We start from the raw sequence: 21,469 nt of genomic DNA on the forward strand, positions 1-21,469 counted from the left end.
CATTATCTTGGGAGGAAGCTGCCCAATATCTATCATCATTTGCCTATTCTGAAAGTCTTGGGTCAATGCACCTTTCCAATGACTGCTTCAAAAAATGTCTGAGGAGGCAGTTTGAGTAGCTTTCTTAGTTTGTCCAATTCTGAATTTTTTTAAAGTTAAAGTTTGAACATCTTAGACTGTCATTGCTCATTTTTTACATAGACCTGATAAGGTCACTTTCAGTGATGGGCATTTTTTTTCACATTTGTCCCTTACTTCAGAAACATCTCCAGTTGAAGAGCAGGAAAATGCTGCTAGGAAAATTTGAGGGACATTTTCTTTACCTTAGTGGTGAAACACTTTGGTAATTTCCTGAGTTCTTTAACATTTTACCATCTCTGCATGTAGTAAGGTACTGCCCTCTAGTCTCCATACTGAAAGGCTTTCGTATCTTCCAGATCCTAATTTACAATGGTAGAACCAGTATGTAATGAAGGGAATGGACTGGATAACCATCCTTGCTAGTGTCTACTTACTCCAGGGAACTCACAGGATTATGAAAGTTTTTCTTATTTAAATGGAGTGCTGAAAATATTTTCCCCTGTTAAATAGGTTACATCTTAAACAGTGAACTGTGTTCTAGCAAAATTGTAATTTTCTTTGAACTCTATATTACTTCTTGTGAAGATTGGGAACAAATACATGGATCCAATTCACATTCTACAGCTTTCTTTTTTGAATATGTTATATATTTGGAATCATGAACCATATTGTTTTTCAGACTCACTTCTTTCATTTTGTTGAATACAGAAACTATTCATTGTGGATTTTTCAATAGCTTGAAAGCTCAATTATTTTTTATTTCATTCTTGTTTTATTATTGTCTTCTTGAGAGAGGGAAAGAATGTAAGTCCAGATGGGGTGCAGGTAGATGATGAGGAAAGGAATCTTAAGCAGGATTTTCATCCATGGAGCCTGAGGTAAGACTTTAACTCAGGAGCCTGAGTTCATGACCTAAGCCAAAAAAAAATGTCCTGGCCACTCCTCTAAACTCCTGTTTGTTTCTTGACTTTTCATTTACTGCAGAAAAGGTGACCATGTAGGTGTCTTTCCAGATCAGTCCAATCAGCTTTGCCATTCAAAATGGATCTGAGGGACCAAACCATGTGTGTGTGTATGTGTGTGTGTGTGTGTATGAGCTGACATTGGTCAGATAATACAAGGTCAAATATACACCTCATAGAATTCTAAATAGTATAGGAATTTGTCCTGGCTCTCCTTGGGGTAGAAAAATCTGTAAGTATATCTCTTCTTTAACCTTAAGTTCAAGGTTTCAATTATCTGTTCTTTCCTGCACACCTGGCTATTTTATGCAAATAGCACTTTGGTGCTTCATGTGAATTGTCAGGAAAAATGAGGTATCTGGAGAAGGGGGTAGTGAGAAGGAGGTGCAGGTGGGAGAGAAACCGGGATACTAAGAATAGAAGTGGAGACAGGCAAATAGCTGGAGGAATGGGAGAGGGGAGCATTTACTAAAAATGTGCCTCTATTTTATTCTTGCCTAGCGTTGTCAAATTGTTCTTTAGCTTTGGCCATACAAACGGTTAATGAAACAACTTTTGATGCCGAAATCCTTTGTGGGGCCTCAGTGTATCAATCAATGGTGCTGCCCATTCATCTTCCTTTTTATAAGAGATTTCTCTAGGGAATAATTTTTTCAGTTCTGGTCATTGAGAGATGGCCTTGAAGACCCAAAACAGCATTGGTGAAGTGGTGGGGATCAGGAATTATGATTTTGAGAAGCAGGCGTAAAAGCAAAACACACTTTTTCAGGTAGAGGGGAGGGTTCAGTTTTAGATGATCCCAAGACAGCTGGTGACAGTTGATAGAAATATCACATTTGTGTACCTCATGCTGTGAGTGCCCAAAAGGACAACTGGACACTGCAGAACAAACAGCCAATGATCTGTCCACCCCAGCAGGCACAACCTCAGAGTGAATACTCTCAGGACACAAAAGTAGATAGAGAAGCTCTACTGATGGGATTGGTGAACCTTAGCAAAGTTCTTCAGGGTGGATGCCAGTCCTGTGAGATCCTGAAGCTCACTGCTCTGGGAGGATAGCTCAGAGAAGACTCACTGGGCATTATTTATGCTTCTATGCTCAGATATTTCTTCTTATTACACACACCAGTTTAACACAGCACAGCAGAAAATGGTAACAAAACCACACAGCATAAGGAGACCTATAAGAATAGTCTGATTCCACAAAATAGTCCAAAGAAATGGGAACAAAAACAAATCTCAGGTGCCCGACTCAGTACAAACCGCCTAGGAACTGTCTCAGAGAACACATTGCAAATCCAGGGCTTCCTCTCTATGTCACCATGGACTCTATAGCTGCCAGGATCCAGGCACAGGAGGACTCTGTGAGCACAACCCTTGCTCAAAGCAACAGGAGGCTGTGAAGGTGTTGTGGACCCCTTGTGATTGCCTGTATAATGAACAACGGCCAACCAAATGACAATAGCAAAGAAAATTGACTAAGTTTTTGTTAGAGCAAGGGAATCAGCCACTGTTATTAGTGTTGAGCAGGGCCCCAACTTCAGACAGAAGGCTGCAAACTGACTCTAGTGGGGTAAATGGAAGACTTCAGTTATGCCACGATGGGCAGGTATTTTATGGAGAGACTAGAGTGAGTTGTCCAGAAGTGAGTCATCCTATGTGATTGTCAAGGCTGATTTTTTTCTGATTGGTGGGTCCTAGGGAGGAAATTGGGACTAGTGTTATGAAAGCTCTCAGTTATACATAGGTCTAGGTGGGAGAGTGGGTATGGTGTAGAATCCTAAGCCTGTAGCTTGAGACGTATAAGGGCTATTCTGTAGCAACTTGAACCAGTTTTCCCACAGGTTCTGGTGTACACCGCCAAATGTCCTACTCTCTATATTATATAGATGAGGACTTCTCGTTTGGCTGACAGCAAGATAATTGGTTGGTTCCTGGATTGGCTGTGGGAGGAAATCTCTGAATGAACGGTATGACTATGATCTATACTTTCAATTTTCCAGGTAGACTTGGAATCACCCACCAGGGAAATGCTAGGGAAGTTGTTTCCCTGGGCTCAAGAGTGAGATGATACATTTAAAGATCTCAAAGTAGGGATCTCTGTGTGGTGCAGCGGTTTAGCACCTGCCTTTGGCCCAGGGCGCGATCCTGGAGACCCGGGATCAAATCCCACGTTGGGCTCCCAGTGCATGGAGCCTGCTTCTCCCTCTGCCTATCTCTCTCTCTCTCTCTCTCTCTCTCTCTCTCTGTGTGTGTGTGTGTGACTATCATAAATTAAAAAAAAAATTAAATATCTTAAAAAAATAAACATCTCAAAGTGACAAGTGCCTGGATGAAAGCAAATGCTGCAGGATGACGGTCCTACAAAGGAGCATGGCATTAAGAGAGAGAATAGTGGTGCTTGGTGACCCAGTATGTAAGTATCCTATTCAAGATTTTGGCTCAGGTCCTTGTCTCAGAGTGCTGGTTTGAGTTCAATAGTAGGATTTGTAGGCAATCTACATGGAATTCTCTCTCACTTTTCACCCCTCAACCCACAGAGTCTCTCTCTCAAAATATAATAAGTAATTATTAAACAATATAGTGTGAAAATCATGAGAGGAAATAAATTACATACAATGTTGATTTAAGGATCTGAGTCTTCACAGTCACCAAAATAACCTTACTTGTGCAGCAGCATAAAAACAGGAATGTGTTGGCCTGGGGAAAGAATAGGGAACAGTTTAGGGGACAGGAGGATATGAGTCACAGCTCCTAGGACCTATGTCTTCAAACTGGGAACTTAATTTTGCCCTCTGCTCTAGTCCGCTCACCTTCACACCCCTTTAACCATGATCTCTTCAATTCTATGTGGTGAATGGCCTCCAGAGTATCTGTGCCTTCCCCGGTCTCAAATTCTATATCTGGAACCAGGAAACAAGGTGTCTCATCCAATTCCTCCAAGAGGCCCCCAAATTACCTATGACTTTCTGTTCCCATGTTTGGGTCCCTTTTTCTGATCACTCATGTTTCACTCCGTCTTCTTCCTCTTAATCAATTGCTCATTTCCCTTCTCCTTCACTTCCAACAACCATTTTATTTTACGATGTGGGAATGGTGGAGTAATGATCAGCTTTTTATGTGAACCACCTTAACAAGTTGATCAAAAGCCAATCCAGGCAATGCCAGAGTAGTTGCAATGGGGTGGGGGCCCAGTGGCTGGAATTGTATGTGACCATGAGAGTGACATCCCACTGGGATTATCATGTGACTCCCTTGTGCTTTCAGTGATCTTAGGTACTTGAGACAAACTTAAACTTCATTCATTTTTAAAATCTTTATTTAGTTGTATGTAAATTCAATTTGCCAACATATACTGTAACACCCAGGGCTCATCCCATCAAATACCCTTCTCCTGGAATACAAGAAATAGTGAAAGGGATTATGAGGGAAAGGAGAAGAATTGACTGGGAAAAATTAGAGAGTGAGACAAACCATGAGAGACTCCTAAATTGGGACACACTGAATCTTTTGAACAGCCCATACATACTGTAGTACATAGAGGAGATGAATGCTATGCTAGACGTAAAGTATCTTGCCAAATTTCCTTTAGTGTAAAAATGAGATGATGGGTTTTCTAAAGTGGGTAAGGCCTAATCAATACTAGCTCAGGCCAGCATTTGCCCTGAATCCTGGAAGGGCTGGGCCATGGGCTGCAGGCAGGCATGAGGGGGGAAGTCTTAGGCTGGGTCAGGACCCTGGCTGGCGAGCAGGCCCAGCACTGTGTGCTTGTAATAGTGATATCAGACATGAGCAGAAACACTGGCCACCCTGCTTAGAGCCTGTGTCCTTGGCCTGGTCAGACCAGGAGACTAGCTCTGCAGTACCTTAAGCGCAAATGTGTACCACCAACCCAACAACTTTCACATATTCCTCTAGATTCCCTGTACCTAGCGATGGTATTGGGTGGCTGCACTTGAGCCTCTCTCTTAGGGAGGCAACTGCAGATTTTATTCTTGTCCCAGGACTGAGAATTGTGAAAGGAGATGTGGCAGAAGTTGTCTTCTGGCCATCCCTCCCACCTCACTTCTATTGAAACCAGAGGCATGTGCTTCAAGTTACCATTTCTGTGATGCCCATTCCTATAGTGCCCTTACAGGCCCAGACAGAACTGAGGGTAGCCCAGCATTACTACTGTGTGACACACAGGGGCAAAGGAAGTGTGTCCCCAGCTGTGCCAGCACCTGAATCCAACAGATGCACTCTTTCTGTAAGTTTTATGCATGGCAGATCTCAAGAGATTGGCTCCATGAAAGACCACATGCAATAACTTGAAAGAAAAACCTCTCCTGCTCTATTCTCAAGAGATTCTAACTAAACAAAAGAAGGGCTATGATGCTTGCCAGTGACAAAGGAAAAGGAAATGGTCTTCAGGAATGATAGTTAAATAAAAATAAAAGAAGAATATGACAAACTGCACCACCCAAAACCAGCACAGAGTGTTTCTCACTATTTATGTTGTTTCTTACTATTTTATCCAAAGAACGCTATATTTATGATAGAATAGGCCACAGAAGAGCAATTTCGTGCCTCAGTAGGTTGTGTCTGGCTTTAGCTTGGATCTTTATCCCAGGATCCTAGCAGTAGGCATGTGTCAGGCTCCCTGTTCAGTGCGGGATCTGAATATCCCTCTCCCTCTGCCCTTCTCTCTCTCTTCAATGAATGAATGAATGAATGAATAAATAAATGAATGAATAAATAAATAATTTAAATACAAGAAAATGAAAGAAAGCAATTGCATTCCAGTAGTTAATCTTTTTTTGATATCATCCCGCCCAACCTCAAACTACAAATAGCAGGTATATTTCAACTGCTCCCAGGGCCACTCCCCAGTTGATTCCCACCTTATTATAGTTCCCTACCTAAGGGTTGTTCATCTTCAGTAATTGCATTCTCAATATTCTGCACTGCCCAATCTTTAGAGACATAAGCATGAGGATGAGGAGATTAGAGAGTGGGGTGCTGTTTCCTGCTATTCCAGCTGAGGTCACTTTGGAAGCACCAGTCAACACCTGCTCTTCCTCCAGAGACTCAGACCTTCCCTGGGCTCTTGGGAGTTAGAACCCTTCAAAAAGACATTGGCCACAGTTACAAACCTTCCTTGATAGAAAGGATCCCACTTACCGGGCATTTCCCCTATATGCACAAGATCACGATAGCTGTCACTTGAACACAGTTCTACCTGAGACCCCCTGTGATTGCTGATGGACACACACTGGGATCGATGGGGTCCATGTGCAGCCACTGTGCCTGACTCAGAGCAACTGCCCAGGAGAGCCATCCATGATGATGGAAATGATCTGTCCTTTAAAAATACTCTACTTGGCCTGGAAATGCGGTTGTATGATGAAGGACAGAATGTGTAACTTCACTGAGTTTGTTACTTCAACATATGCAGGCATGTCTGGCTATTGGCTACCTCCTTGGATAGCATAGGTCTATGATCCCAAAACGAGGAAACTGTGACTCTGTCCTGGGGATTCTGCAGTGGAATTTGCTGCCTTGACATGACTGTTCATTTCCATTGGACTCTGGGCTCCTATCATGATTCAGGCACTACATGAGACCCTGGCAACACCAGACAGGAAGGTACACACTCAAGTCCATCTGACCAATGGAATGGTAATAGTTCCTTATGGAAATACATGGTATCTATGCTTGGGGTGAGCGCAGTTTCAATAAACATAATTGTCAATCATATGTGGTACACCTTAAACCAATGTACCCTTGGTGGTCATCTTCACCCGAATGTAAAAGCAGTAACAGCATGGTCACCAGGGTGGTTCCTTTGGTTGAGTATCCCCATTTGGCTTGGGTCATGATCCCAGGGTCCTGAGATACATAATATGCATATGTCAAGACACACACTAATGCAGTCCTTAATATAAATGATTGATGTCAGTGATAGTAATATGTCTACACTGGGTCGTTCTTTGTGATAAATGTTCCATACTGATGTATATTTGTCCATAATTGTGGAAATTATATGCCAAAGGATAGCATAGTAGTGAAATTTTTATATTATATGCTGCATTGTGACATATTTATGATATGATAGTCACAGAGAGAGAGAGAGGCAGAGACACAGGCAGAAGGAGAAGCAGGCTCCATGCACCGGGAGCCTGACGTGGGATTCGATCCCGGGTCTCCAGGATCGCGCCCTGGGCCAAAGGCAGGTGCTAAACCGCTGCGCCACCCAGGGATCCCTGACTGACCATTTAAATTAAGATTTCACACATGAAACATAAAGAATATCACTTAATATATATATCTTAGGATATTTCTCATTAGCATTACACCCTGAGCAAAATTGAATACTGATTTTTTTCAGAGAGCAAAAAAGAAAGTCTAAGGAGCAGAGGTGCAGAGGGAAAGGAAGAGAGAATACTAAGCAGGCTCCCTGTTGAAAATGGGTGAATCTGATGATCTTGAGGTCATGACCAGAACTGAAACCAGGAGGCAGAAACTTAGCTGACAGAAACACCCAGCAGCCCCTAGAACAATAGTTCTTGAGTCACTTTAATGAAAGAATTTTTATCGTACCTTCCATTGTGAATTTTTGTTTCTGCAACTGTAAAATTTTTAGCCCACTTTTCAGTCCAGTTGTACACAGTTTATTTCATAAATTGTTTGTGAAACTATTTGTTTTGGGTTTTTAATTTTACATCCTGGGAAATGGATGAGCATAGGAAGAGCTGTTGACATCTTTATGTTAGAAGACAATCCAAAATGATTGATAACATTATGAGAGTTCAAACTTTTGATCCCATTACACTTCATTCCCTTGCAGAGCCACCTGACTCAGAATGGTCTGTACAAAGACCTTGGGGTAGCAGTAGCCTTAAGTAGCCAACCAAGAATATATGCTAATAAAGTCACAATGAAAACAACACGAAGTACCTCCTCCTCAATATCTAAAAAGATCTGTCATATAATCTAGCAATCTGAGTTTGGGCAAATAGGTCACAAAGAATTAAAATCTGAATTTCACAGAGATATCTACACATGTTCTGCAACACCATTTACAAAACGCAAGAAAAAATGACTTCCTGTGCATCGATGAACAAAAGGATAAAAAAATTAGTGAATCTCTACAATGAAAAGAAATCTCAGTAATTGTGATGTCATGGATGATCTGGGAGGCCATTATGTTAAGAGAAATATGCCAGGCAGTGTATGACAAATGCTGCATGACAACACTTATAGGGGGAACCTAGAATAGTCAGTACACAGCATCAGAGAATAGAGTAGGAGCCAGAAGGAGTGACAAAGAGGGAAATGTTGCAGATAGAGTACAAAGCTTCAGTGATACAAATTCATTGTGTTCTGGATTTCTATCTGCAACCAACAAGCTATGATAAACAACACTGTATTATTCACTTGAAAGTCAGGAAGAGGTTATATGATATCAAATGCACTATTGTCAAAGAACAACAAGAGAATTGCTAGCAGACCCTGTGTGGGGACATACCTTTATTTAGGAGAGACAATATAGAAATACAGAACAACAGCATCTTTGAGAGCTAAGGCATAGTGTTGATGACATGTCAAGAGTTACAATATAATGACGATGGGTTCTGGAACAGGGTCTGTGTTGGATCCCTGTGGGGAGAGGTCCCTGAACACCTGAGATATTCCAAGAGTCCCAGATATCATGCTGTGCACCCCTGAACCAAGGGCTGCCAAGTGTTCACTTGTAATTGAGTATGGTCCACCGGTAATCAAGAAGGCTTCATGTGAGATGGTTGGCAGTATGAATGCTGGGGGAGGATGACCACAGTTGGGGTACAGTTGCCATTACAGATTTTGATTTGGGGGCAACTCCTTTGTGTTTTGGGTCAGGTATTGAAACCAGGAGGTGGATGTCTGAGTTAGGATGTGAACCTTACTCTTGGCCCAGGCAGCCCTCCAGATTATGAAATGTCTTCAACAGGGAACAAAGAGCAAGAGGATTTGAGAGAGAGACTGAGGCGGCCCTTGGTTCAGGGTTTCAGAGCATGATCTCTGCGACCCTTGGAAGGTCTCCGGTATTCAGGGACCTCTCTCCACAGGTATCCAACTCCAGTCGTGTCCTGGACCCCTTCCTCATCATATTGTAACTCTTGGCAAGTCGTTAACACCATGCTTTCAGCTCTCAATGACTGTTTCTGTGTTTGTATATTTTCTCACCTAAAGAAAGGTATGTCTCCACACACACTGCTACTAATGATTTTCTCATCCTTTTTTGACATTAAGTGATTTGATATCATCTTATCTCTTCATGATTTTCTTTTCTTTTTTTTTTAGTTTTTATTTATTTATGATACTCACACACACACACACACACAGAGAGAGAGAGAGAGAGAGAGAGAGAGAGAGGCAGAGACAGGCAGAAGGAGAAGCAGGTTCCATGCACCAGGATGCCGACGTGGGATTTGATCCTGGGTCTCCAGGATTGCGCTCTGGGCCAAACGCAGGCGCTAAACCGCTGCACAACCCAGGGATCCCTCTTCATGATTTTCAAGTATATACTACAGTGTTGTTTATCACAGGCCCTTGATTGCAGATAGAATTCCAGAACATACTGAATTCATATCATTGAAGCTGGAACACTACTTGCAACATTTCCCTTTTGTTCCTCCTTCTAGCACCTACTCTATTCTCTGATGTTGTGTATTGACTATTCAAGGTTCCCCATATAAGTGCCATCATGCATTATTTATGTTACACTGCCTGCTAATTTCTCTTAACATAAACTCCTCCATAGGCATGAATGTCATCATAATTATTGAGATGTGCTTCCTCTTAATGTGGGATAATATTTCATTGTACAGATAGACTACTTTTTTTATCCTTCTCAATGACGTGAAGTCCTTTCTTATTGTTTGGGTGTTCTGAATGTGGATGTAGATCATGCACAGATATCTGTGAAATTCAGATTTCAACATTTTGTAACCTATTTGCCAAAACATATTGCTAGACTATATGAAAGGTGTCTTTAAATATCGGATGGGGGACTCCAAGTTGTTTTTCATTGTGACTTTTTCAGTTTATTTTCTCTGCTGCCTAGATTAAGAATACACAACTGCTACTTTAAGAATATCACCTTTCTTGAGCACACTCTGCCTCAAAGTGATGTGGAATGGAATCAAAAGTTTGAACTTGACGTGATAATGTTAGCACTTATTTTTGATGGTCTTCTAACAGCAAGATGTCAACAGCTCTTTCTATGGTCATCCATTTCCCAGGATCTACAGTTAAAAATCCAAAATAAAAACTATTTATGAAAACAACTGGGAACACCTGGACTGAAAAGTGGGTGACAATATTTCACATTTGCAGAAAGTGTGAATTCACCCATCAAAGGAGTCAATGGAAAGTGACACGAAAATTCATTCATTAAATTCACTCAAGAAATATTGATCTAGGGGGTAACTGAATATTTCTGTCAGGTAAGTTTCTGGCTCCTTGTTCCAACTCTGGTCATTACCACAAGGTCCTCAGATTCGCCCATATTTAGCATGGAATCTGCTTGGTATTGTCTCTTCTTTCCTTCTGTCCATCTCCATCTTACACATTCTCTTTTGCTCTCTCTCTCTCTCTCTCTCCAAAAAAATATTAAATTTTGCTCAGTGTGCCATGCTAAAAACAAACACACTAACCCATATTCTGTTTCATGTGTGAAAAATGTGAATTTAAGTGGTCAGTCATTAGTTCATACCCAAAATAGTAAAACGCATTGAGAACTTTCAATTGGTCTGATTAAATGGTAGCGGTTGAAACGCTAACTTTTGGAAATATTAGTCCATGTTTACTATTAGCAAATAAAATTCTTTTTTGCAAGAATAAAATTATTTTTTATTGATGTTCATTTGCCAACATACAGAATAAAACCCTGTGCTCATCCCATCAAGTGACCAACTCAGTGCCCACCACCCAGTCACACCCACCCCCCGCCCTCCTCCTGTTCAAAATCCCCTAGTTCGTTTCCAAGAGTTAAGGCTCTTCCATGTTCTGTCTACTTTTCTGATGTTTCCTACCCATTTCTCCTCTCTTCCCCTCTATACTTTTTCACTATATTTATATTCCCAAATGAATGAGATCATATAATGTTTGTCCTGAAATTGACTAATTACCTCCAGTTCCATCCACATCAAAAAAAGGGGTGGGTACTTGTCATTTATAATGGCTGAGTAATATTACATTCTATACATAAACAACATCTTCTTTTTTTTAAACATCTTCTTTATCCATTCATCTTTTGATGGACACTGAGGCTCCTTCCATAGTTTGGCTATTTTGGACATTGCTGCTATAAACATCGAGTTGCAGGTGTCCCAGCATTTCATTGCATCTGTATCTTTGGGGTAAATCCCCAGCAGTGCAATTGCTGGGTCATAGGGCAGATCTATTTTGAATGATTTGAGGAACCTCCACACAATTTTCTAGAGTGGCTGCACCAGTTCACATACCCACCAACAGTGAAAGAGGGTACCCTTTTCTCTGCATCCTCTCCAACTTTTGTGGTTTACTGCCTTGTTAATTTTCCCCATTCTCACTGGTGTGAGGTGGTATCTCATTGTGGTTTTGATTTGTATTTCCCTGATGGTAAGTGATGCGGAGCACTTTCTCATGTGCTTGATGGACATGTTGATGTCTTCCTCTGTGAGATGTCTCTTCATGTCCTTTGCCCATTTCATGATTGGATTCTTTGTTTCTTTGCTGTTGAGGTGAATAAGTTCTTTATAGATCTTGGAAACTAGCCCTTTATCTGATACGTCATTTGCAAATATCTTCTCCCATTCTGTAGGTTGGATTCTAATTTTGTTGACTGTATCCTTTGCTGTGCAAAAGCTTCTTATCTTGATGAAGTCCCAATAGTTCATTTTTGCTTTTGTTTCTCTTGTCTTCATGGATGAATCTTGCAAGAAGTTACTGTGGCCATGTTCAAAAACGGTGTTGCCTGTGTTCTTCTCCGGATTTTGATGGAATCTTACTCACATCTTGATCTTTCATCCATTTTGAGTTTATCTTCGTGTATGGTGCAAGTGAGTGGTCTAGTTTCCCTCGTCTGCATGTGGATTTCCAAGTTTCCCAGCACCATTGATTAAAGAGACTGTCTTTCTTCCAGTGGATAGTCTTTCCTCCTTTATTGAATATTAGTTGACCATAAAGTTGAGGGTCCACTTCTGCATTCTCTATTCTGTTCCATTGATCTATGTATCTGATTTTTGTGCCAGTACCACACTGTCTTGATGACCAGAGCTTTGTAGTACAACCTGAAACCTGGCATTGTGATGCCCCCAGCTCTGGTTTCTTTTCTAAAAATCCCCTGGCTATTCAGGGTCTTTTCTGATTCCACACAAATCTTAAAATTATTTATTCTAACTCTCTGAAGAAAGTCCATGGTATTTTGATAGGTATTGCATTAAACGTGTAAACTGCCGTGGGTAACATTGACATTTTCACAATATTAATTCTGCCAATCCATGAGCATCATATATTTACCATCTCTTTGTGTCTTCCTCAATTTCTTTCAAAAGTGTTCTTTGGTTTAAGGGTATAGATCCTTTACCTATTTGGTTAAGATTATTTCTAGGTATCTTATGTTTTTGGGTGCAATTGTAAATGAAATTGACTCCTTAATTTATCTTTCTTCAGTCTCATTGTTAGTGTGTAGAAATGCCACTGACTTCTGGGCATTGATTTTATATCTTTCCACAGTGCAAAATTGCTGTATGTGTTCCAGCAATCTTGGGGTGGAGTCTTTTGGGATTTCTATGTAGAGTATCATGTCGTCAGCAAATAGGGAGAGTTTGACTTCTTCTCTGCCATTTTGAATGCCTTTAATATCTTTTTGTTGTCTGATTGCTGAGACTAGGACTTCTAGTACTATATTGAATAGCAGTGCTGAGAGTGGACATCCCTGTCTTTTTCCTTATCTTAGGGGAAAGGCTTCCAGTGCTTCCCCATTGAGAATGACATTTGCTGTGGGCTTTTCGTAGATAGCCTTTAAGATGTTGAGAAATGTTCCCTCTATCCCTACACTCTGAAGAGTTTTGATCAGGAATGGAAGTGTATTTTGTCAAATGCTTTCTCTGAATCTATTGAGAATATCATATGGTCCTTGGTTTTTCTCTTGCTGATGTGAGGAATCACATTGTTTGTTTTATGAGTGTTGAACCACCTTGTGTCCTGGGAATAAATCCTACTTGCTCATAGTGAATAATTTTCTTAATGTACTGTTGGATCCTACTGGCTAGTGTCTTGTTGAGAATTTTTGTATCCATGTTCATCAGGGATATTGGTTTATAATTCTCCTTTTTGGTGTGGTCTTTGGTTTTAGATTTAAGGTGATGCTGGCCTCATAGAATTAATTTGGAAGGACTCCATCTCTTTCTATCTTTCCAAACAGCTTTAGTAGAATAGGTATGATGTCTTCCTTAATTTTTTGATAGAATTCCCCAGGGAAGCCATTTGGCCCTGAACTTTTGTGTATTGGGAGGTTTTTTTTTTTTTTTAAATAAATCTTTTTTTTTAATGTTTATTTATTTATGATAGTCACAGAGAGAGAGAGAGAGAGAGAGAAAGGCAGAGACATAGGCCGAGGGAGAAGCAGGCTCCATGCACCGGGAGCCCGACGTGGGATTCGATCCCGGGCCTCCAGGATCGCGCCCCGGGCCAAAGGCAGGCACTAAACCACTGTGCCACCCAGGGATCCCATTGGGAGGTTTTTGATGACTGCTTCAATTTCCTCCCTGGTTATTGGCCAGTTCAGGTTTCCTATTTTTCCTGTTCCAGTTTTGCTATTTTGTGGCTTTCCAGAAATGCATCCATTACTTCTAGATGGCCAAATGTATTGGCATATAGCTGTTCATAATATATTTTTAAAATCATTTGTATTTCCTTGGTGTTGGTAGTGGTCTCTCCTTTCTCATTCATGATTTTACTAATTTCACTCTTCCTTTTAATAAGGATGGCTAATGGTTTATCTATCTTATTAATCTTTCAAAGAACGAACTCCTGGTTTTGTGGATCTGTTCCACAGTTTTCTGCTCTCCATTTCGTTGAGTTCTGCTCAAATCTTTATTAACTATCTTCTGCTGGGTGTAGCATCTATTTGCTGTTTTTCTCTAGCTCCTTTAGGTGTAAGGCTAGCGTTTGTATTTGTGTTCTTTCCAGTTTTTGGATGGATGCTTGTATTGCTATGTATTTCCCCCTCAGGACTGTTTTTTCTGTATCCCAAGATTTTGAACAGTTGCATCTTCATTCTCATTAGTTTCCATGAATCTTTTAAATTCTTACTTAATTACCTAGTTGACGCTTTCTTCTTTTAGCAGGATGGTCCTTAACCTCCACGTGTTTGAGGTCCTTCCAAACTTCTTCTTGTGATTTAGTTCTAATTTCAAGGCATTATGGTCTTGGAATATGCAGGGGACAATCCCAATCTGTGGGTATCGGTTCAGACCTGATTTATTATCCAGTATGTGGTCTATTCTGGAGAAAGTTCCATGCGCACTTGAGAAGAATTTGTATTCAGTTGAGTTTGGATGTAAAGTTCGTAGATATCTGTGAAATCCATCTGGTCCAGTGTATCATTGAAAGCTCTCATTTCTCTGGAGAGGTTGTGCTTAGAAGACCTATCGAGTGTAGAAAGTGCTAGATTGAAGTCACCAAGTATAAGTGTATTATTATCTAAGTATGTCTTAATTTTGGTTCTTAATTGATTGATATATTTGGCAGCTCCCACATTCGGTGCATATATATTGATGTTTGTTATGTCCTCTTCTTTAATAGATCCTTTAATTGTGATATAGTGTCTGTCTTTTTCTCTCAGTACAGTCTTCGGGGTAAATTTAGGTCATCTGATATAAGGATGGCTACTCTAGCTTTCTTTTGGGGACCATTTGAATGGTAAATGTTTCTCGAACCTTTTATTTTCAGGCTGTAGATGTCCTTATGTCTAAAATGAGTCTCTTGTAGACAGCAAATAGATGGGTCCTGCTTTTTTATCCAGTCTGAAACCCTGCACCTTTTGATAGGGTCTTTATGCCCATTCACGTTCAGAATTACTATTGAAACATGAGTTTACTGTCATCATGATATCTATTCAGTCCCTGTTTTTGTGGATTGTTCCATTGTACTTCTTCTTAAAGGGGAATTTTAAGAGTCGCCCTTAAAATTTCTTGCAGAGCTGGCTTGGAGGTCACATATTCTTTCAGTTATTGCCTGTCTTGGAATCTCTTTATCTCTTATTAAATTCTTAATGAGAGCCTTGCTGGATAAAGTATTCTTGGCTGCATGTTCTTCTCATTAAACACCCTGAATATATCCTGCAAGTCTGGCCTGTCAGGTCTCTGTGGAGAGGTCTTCTGTTAACCTAATACTCCTCCCCATATAAGTTATGGATTTCTTGTCTCCTGCTACTTTAAGGACCTTCTCTTTATGTTTGGAATTTGCAAGCTTAACTATTAAATGTCGAGGTGTTGAAAGGTTTTTATTGATTTTAGTGGGGGATCTCTGTATTTCCTGGATCTGAAAGCCTGTTTCCCTTCCCAGATTAGGAAATTTTTCATCTATGATATGTTCAAATACATATTCTGGACCTCTGTCCCTTTTGGCGCCCACGGGAACCCCCCAAAAACGTAGATTTTTTCTTTCTCAGGCTGTCACTTAATCCCCTTAATCTATTCTCATGATCTTTTAATTGTTTGTCTCTTTTTACCTGTTTCCCTCTTTGCCATCAACTTGTCTTCTATGTCACTCACTCATTCTTCCACCTCGTCGTTAGGACTTCTTGGTTGGATTGTATCTCATTCAATTGATTTTTAATTTCTGCCTAATTAGATCTAAATTCCGCAGTCATGAAGTCTCTTGAGTTCTTTATGCTTTTTTTCAAGAGCCAACAGTAACTTTATAATAGTGCTTCTGTATTGGCTTTCTGACATTGAATTGTAATCCAAATTTTGTGACTCTTTGGGAGAGAAGACTTTTCTGATTCTTTCTTTTGAGGTGAGGTTTTCTATCTAGTCATTTTGCTTAGTGCAGAGTGGCCAAAAACCAGTTGTACTGGGGAAACGAGAAAAAGAGAGAAGAGAAAGAAGAAAATATAAAGAAAAAAGAAAAAAGAAAAAAGAAGAAAAAAGAAAAAAGAAAAAAGAAAAAAGAAAGGGATAAAAAGAGAAAAAAAAAGAAAGAAAAAAGGGGAGGAAGGAAACAGAAAGCAAAAAGCAAAAAAAAAAAAAAAAAAATCCAAAACAAGGTGGAGTATCCTTTGATTCTGCATACTGTAGGTCCCTTGACTTCCCCTGGAACTTTCCAGTGCTGCTTGGTCAATAATTTGTTTTTCCCCTGTCTGTCTAGCTGGTCTTCTGGGGAGGGCTTGTTGTGCTGATTTTCAGGTGTTAGCACTTCTGGATGCTGCTCAGCCCCCTCCCTGGTGCAGATCTCAGGGACTGATGTTTAAGCTGCTTATCCGCTGAGGTCACTGAGGCTCAGTTGGGGTTTTTTACCCTGTGAGGTCCCAGGAGGAACAACCACAGTGGTGTTGGCAAGCTCTGGATCCCTGGATTCAGCTTCGACACTATCTAGAGAGCTCTCAGTCTGCAGGGACCTGGATGCTCTGGGGTGGGGTCTCTGATCTGCAGCAAATAAAATTCTTATTATTTTTTAATAAATTTGATCTTATTATTGACATGAGAATTAGGCTGACTTCACAATGTAGCATATAATATAAAAATTTCCTTATCACTCTATCTTTTGGCATATAATTTTCACAATTATTCACACCTGTATCAGTGTGGAACATTTATCACAAATTACGAAGCAATGTAGGCATATTACTGTTATTGACATTGAGCACTTATATTAAAGAATGCTCTGTGTTATTTAATAGTGTGTGTTTGGCATAATCAAACAGGAACCTGGGTTCAGGGCCCGAGTCAAAGGTAGATACTTAAACAAAGGAACCACTCTAGTTACTAAGTTATTCCTGCATTTAAATTCGGTGAAGAAGACCCACAACGATACATTAGTTTGAAGTGTACCACCTATGATTGGCACTTATGTTTATTGAAACTGCACTCACCCCGAGCATTGATACCATGTGACCCCACAGAGAATTGTTACCATTCCATTGCTCATATTCCCTATGTTGTACCTTTCACCCTGCCTTTTTAAATTAATCTGTGGAAGCCTGTCCAGTCTGCTCTCATAATTATGGCTATTTTTAAACGGTATATATGCAGTGTTTATGTCTTCCCATAATGGATGATTTTTATAAAAACAGATTTGTGAATAAATACAATCAAGTAATAGGCTAAATAGAACAGATGAGGGAGCCCTGGGTGGTGCAGTGGTTTAGCGCCTGTCTTTGGCCCAGGGCGCAATCCTGGAGACCCGGGATCGAATCCCACGTCGGGCTCCTGGTGCATGGAGCCTGCTTTTCCCTCTGCCTATGTCTTTGTCACTCTCTCTCTCTCTCTCTCTCTCTGTGACAATCATAAATAAATACAGATTAAAATAAATAAATAAATAAATAAATAAATAAATAAATACTGATGATAACGATTGCCTAACATTGAAAAAGCCCTCAAAAATGGTTGAAATCAAGTGCAAAATTGTACAAAACAGCTGACAGCATATGTTGATCTACAAAGGTAGAAATGGCTTTGGAAGATGTTGAGAAGGTTGGAACATTTAGCTCAGCTTCACAACAACACTATGAGAGAAAGGAAACTATCTTTGGATTTGATGGGCACATCAGTTCTATTTTACATTAATTATTTCCTGTTAAATAAAGTTGCTTATGCCTTTTTAAAAGTTTTTATTTATTTGAGAGAGGGAGAGAGACAGCAAGAGAGAGTGTGTGCAAGGAAAGGGAAAGGGAATGTGGAGAAACCTAACCTCACTGAGCAAGGTGCCCAAAGAGGAGATGGAACCCAGGCCCTTGGACCTTGGCCTGAGCTGAAGGTTTTTCCTCATCCACCAAAGAGGATGGCCTCGTAGTAACTCCCTTTATGCTTATTACCCAGGCATTAGCTTCCAGTTTCCCCTGTATCTATATAAACACTCACAAATACTGGAGCACAACTAAAAATGCACTGATATTTTTTGTCCTCCTAGATGTTCCCAAGACTGTGGTGCCAGATTTTGTCCACCTCAAGTCATTGACCTTGCGGTATACATTCAATAGTACAATTAAATTTGCAAATTCTCTCCCAAGTAAATCTGCAGGGCTGGAATCATACAGAAGCAAAAACTAGTGTTTTCAGTTAACGGGACACAGGTGGTGACCCTTAAGTGGGGAGTGAAGAAAAATATGTGTGCTATTTGATACTTACAGCATACAGGTTATATCTCCTCCAAGAATGAGCAGGAGCATTTAAGAAACAACTAGGAGCACCAGGGTGAAATTAAAACATTTCTAATCCACCAGGAATTGATGAGAATGACCGTGTATATACCTAGATAATTCATATTGAATCCAAAATCCAAGAGAGGAATCTTAGTGCTTCCTCTTTCCTTGCAATATCTTCATTATTTGAACTGGAGCATTTTTCTAAGTCTTGGTCTTTGTTTTCCAGGAAGACCTATCTTTTCCACCCTGTTAATTTGTTTAGACTGTTTCCAGATATCCTGGGTGCTTCAATTAGGGTGTGTTACGCCAAGTTGTGTCACCTACAGGCCCTCCAACTGCTTCTCTTATCTCCTTTTTGTAGTAAAGCCCTTTGCAAAAGACTTGCCAGTGTGTTGTGGTACACGTAAGGGCTTCGTGTCCCTTTTCATGTATGTTTGTGAGGGAGGTCTCCAGTTTTTAGTTTAGCTCAGTTGACAGCAGGAAATGAAAGAGTTACTATTCCAACAGCACTTCTTTCAATCCATGAATGAAATTGAAAGTCATTGCCTACTCTACCTGGAACTTTTAACTGCCTCATTATTTAATTAGTTTGCTTTGTATTTATTTCACGAATGGTAGGGCATTTTCAGGATATCCCCATCGGTAGAAAAAAAAGGGGTGGTTTTATAATATAATGATGGAGTGATAATGAATTTTGACCCCATCCTCTATATCTTCTTCTTCCTTTATATAAGATCCTATTTTTGTTTTAGGAAAGTATTGTGGAAAAAAAAAAAAAAAAGGAAAGTATTGTGGTCACCTAAAATACCAACTGACAAATGAGTACATTTTCTAAGTGCCATGGTTAATTTAGTCTTTTGATGATGCCAAGACTGAACATTTTGCTTGGGTTTTCCCTCTGCTTAAACATGTCCCAATATGAGTGGGCTCATATATTTTTAATTGTGTGTGGGTCCAATACAGGACTGGATCCCAGAACCTGAGTTGATGTACTGAGACAGAGTCAGATGCTTAATTATCTGAGACACCCAAGCCTCCAGAAAGGGTTCTGCACAAAAGAATGGGACTTAGTACCCTTGTAGATAGAGTAGGAGCTACAGAAGGATGAGTAGTCTGTAGAGAGTGGAGAGGGAACAAAGGGAAGGAACAAAGGGAACAAAGAAGGAGAAGGAAAGAGGCCCACACAGAACTAGTGCAGTCAAAGCCCACTGCCTGTCATTCCTTATCCCTAGCTGATCATAATGTTACTGAGACCAACCGTCAGTGGAACCTTGTGTGGCTTAGATGTCATCCATTAAGCCACCTGTCTATAGCCTAAGTAACCACTTTCTTTGTGAATTCATAATAGGTGCTCATCAAGGTTTGTTCCATTGACAGAAATCCAACTTCAGTCAGAGTTGTCATTTGACAGTCATTTAGAATGTCATGGATTCTGAGTTAGTTTGGGAGATGGACAGGCCACTCACTGGTCACTGAGGGTGGTCAGCTGGTCCCTGAGAGACCTCTAATGACACAGCTGGTGGTGTCAATGCTGAGGAGGATGGCCACATTTGGGCTTCTCTAGCCATTTTAAGAGGTTATCCTAGGGAAGTGCATTGTGTTTGGGGTCAGGTTGGGAGGTGGGAGGCTGATTTGTATTTGCACTTTATTCTTTGCTCTAGGACCTCCCCCAGGGTATGTAGTATCACCCGCAGTAAACCTGGTATAGGAGAAATTGAGGAGGAGACTGACAGAGATCCAGGTTCTGGGGTATTTTCCATGAACTCAAGTACCTGAGGGACATTTCAGATGTTAGAGAAACTTCTCTAAACCGAAGCAACTCCATTTTTCTTCTGGACCCACTGCCTATCAGTTTGATAGCTCTTGGTAAGTCACAAACATCATGCCCCCAATGAATGTGTTGTTCCTTCATTCTCTTTGTGTATATAGAAGAATTTGCCCACACAGTATCTACTAGAGCTCATCTTTTTCATTAGTTTAGGCTCTGCCTTTGGAAATATCATTGCAGTAACTTTCGCAAATGTTATACAACTTGCTTAATCAAGGGCTCTATGTTGTAAAGAGCCCTTGCTGAATATATTTATTTCCTATCACCTCCTTTTCCTCTTTTGTTCTTTCTCCCAGCCACTATTTTACTTTCTTCTTCTTTGTCTTTGACTATTTGAGATTCCAAATATACATGACATCATGCAATATTTGTCTTACAAATCCTGACTCATTTCACACAACATAATGGCTTCCAGGGCCATCCATGTTGTCAACAATGTTAAGATTTCCTTCCATGAAATAGAGTAATATCCCATTTCATGGATGGACTCCATTTTCTTTATCCATTTGCTTATCAGAGGACATGAAATTGTTTTTATAATCATATCTGTTGTGTTTAGTGCAGAGCATGCACAGATATCTCTCTGAAGTTCAGCTTTCAGTCTTTAAGATGTGTTTCTGAAAGTCATTATGCTCCTGTATATTGTAGTTTTAATTTTTTTACAGGATTTCCATATTGTTTGTCATAATGACTGCATCATTTTACATTCTCTATTGGGTCTTTTAAGTATAGAGCAATTACATGTCATATTAAAGCCCCAGTGAATCAGAACCTCTGAATCAGGTGGCTCTTCTAGGCAAACAATAAAGAATGGGATTAAAGTTTTGAACTCTGAAAAGGTTATCAGCCCCTCCTTATGGTCTTCTGAAAGCACATTCTGAAGGGTCTAAATTCAAGAGCCTCCAAAAATAATACATAGCAAGGATTGTAAGCCTGTGTGCCTCCTCAAGAGAGACAGAACATTCCATCTCATGAAAAAACAACGGACATGATATAAATGGCTCACTTGCAGTTACCATGGAAATTCAATCATGGATTTAAATATAGCTATGCTAGGGACACCTGGTTGACTCAGTCATGTAAGTGTCCAACTCTTGATTTTGCCCTAGATCATATTCTCATGCTCATGAGATGTAGCTTTGGGAGTAGCTCTGTGCTGCGTATAGAATCTGCTAAGAATCCCTTAGTCTTTTCCACCTCCCTCCAGTGCTCACACTATAT

At 40.3% G+C, this 21,469-nt stretch overlaps 1 long non-coding RNA gene across 1 annotated transcript in view; it reads right to left on the reverse strand.

Annotated features, from left to right (window-relative positions):
- Window positions 1-3,727: 3,727 nt before the first annotated feature.
- Window positions 3,728-21,469, reverse strand: part of LOC112652462 (uncharacterized) — a 56,798-nt gene continuing 39,056 nt past the window's right edge. Inside the window, exon 5 of the long non-coding RNA XR_007403958.1 lies at window positions 3,728-3,743. This is a non-coding gene — a long non-coding RNA (uncharacterized LOC112652462). The remainder of the gene's footprint in view (window positions 3,744-21,469) is intronic.

Source organism: Canis lupus, chromosome 19 (assembly GCF_003254725.2).
Source record: "Canis lupus dingo isolate Sandy chromosome 19, ASM325472v2, whole genome shotgun sequence".
In the NCBI taxonomy this organism is placed as follows: Eukaryota; Metazoa; Chordata; class Mammalia; order Carnivora; family Canidae; genus Canis; species Canis lupus.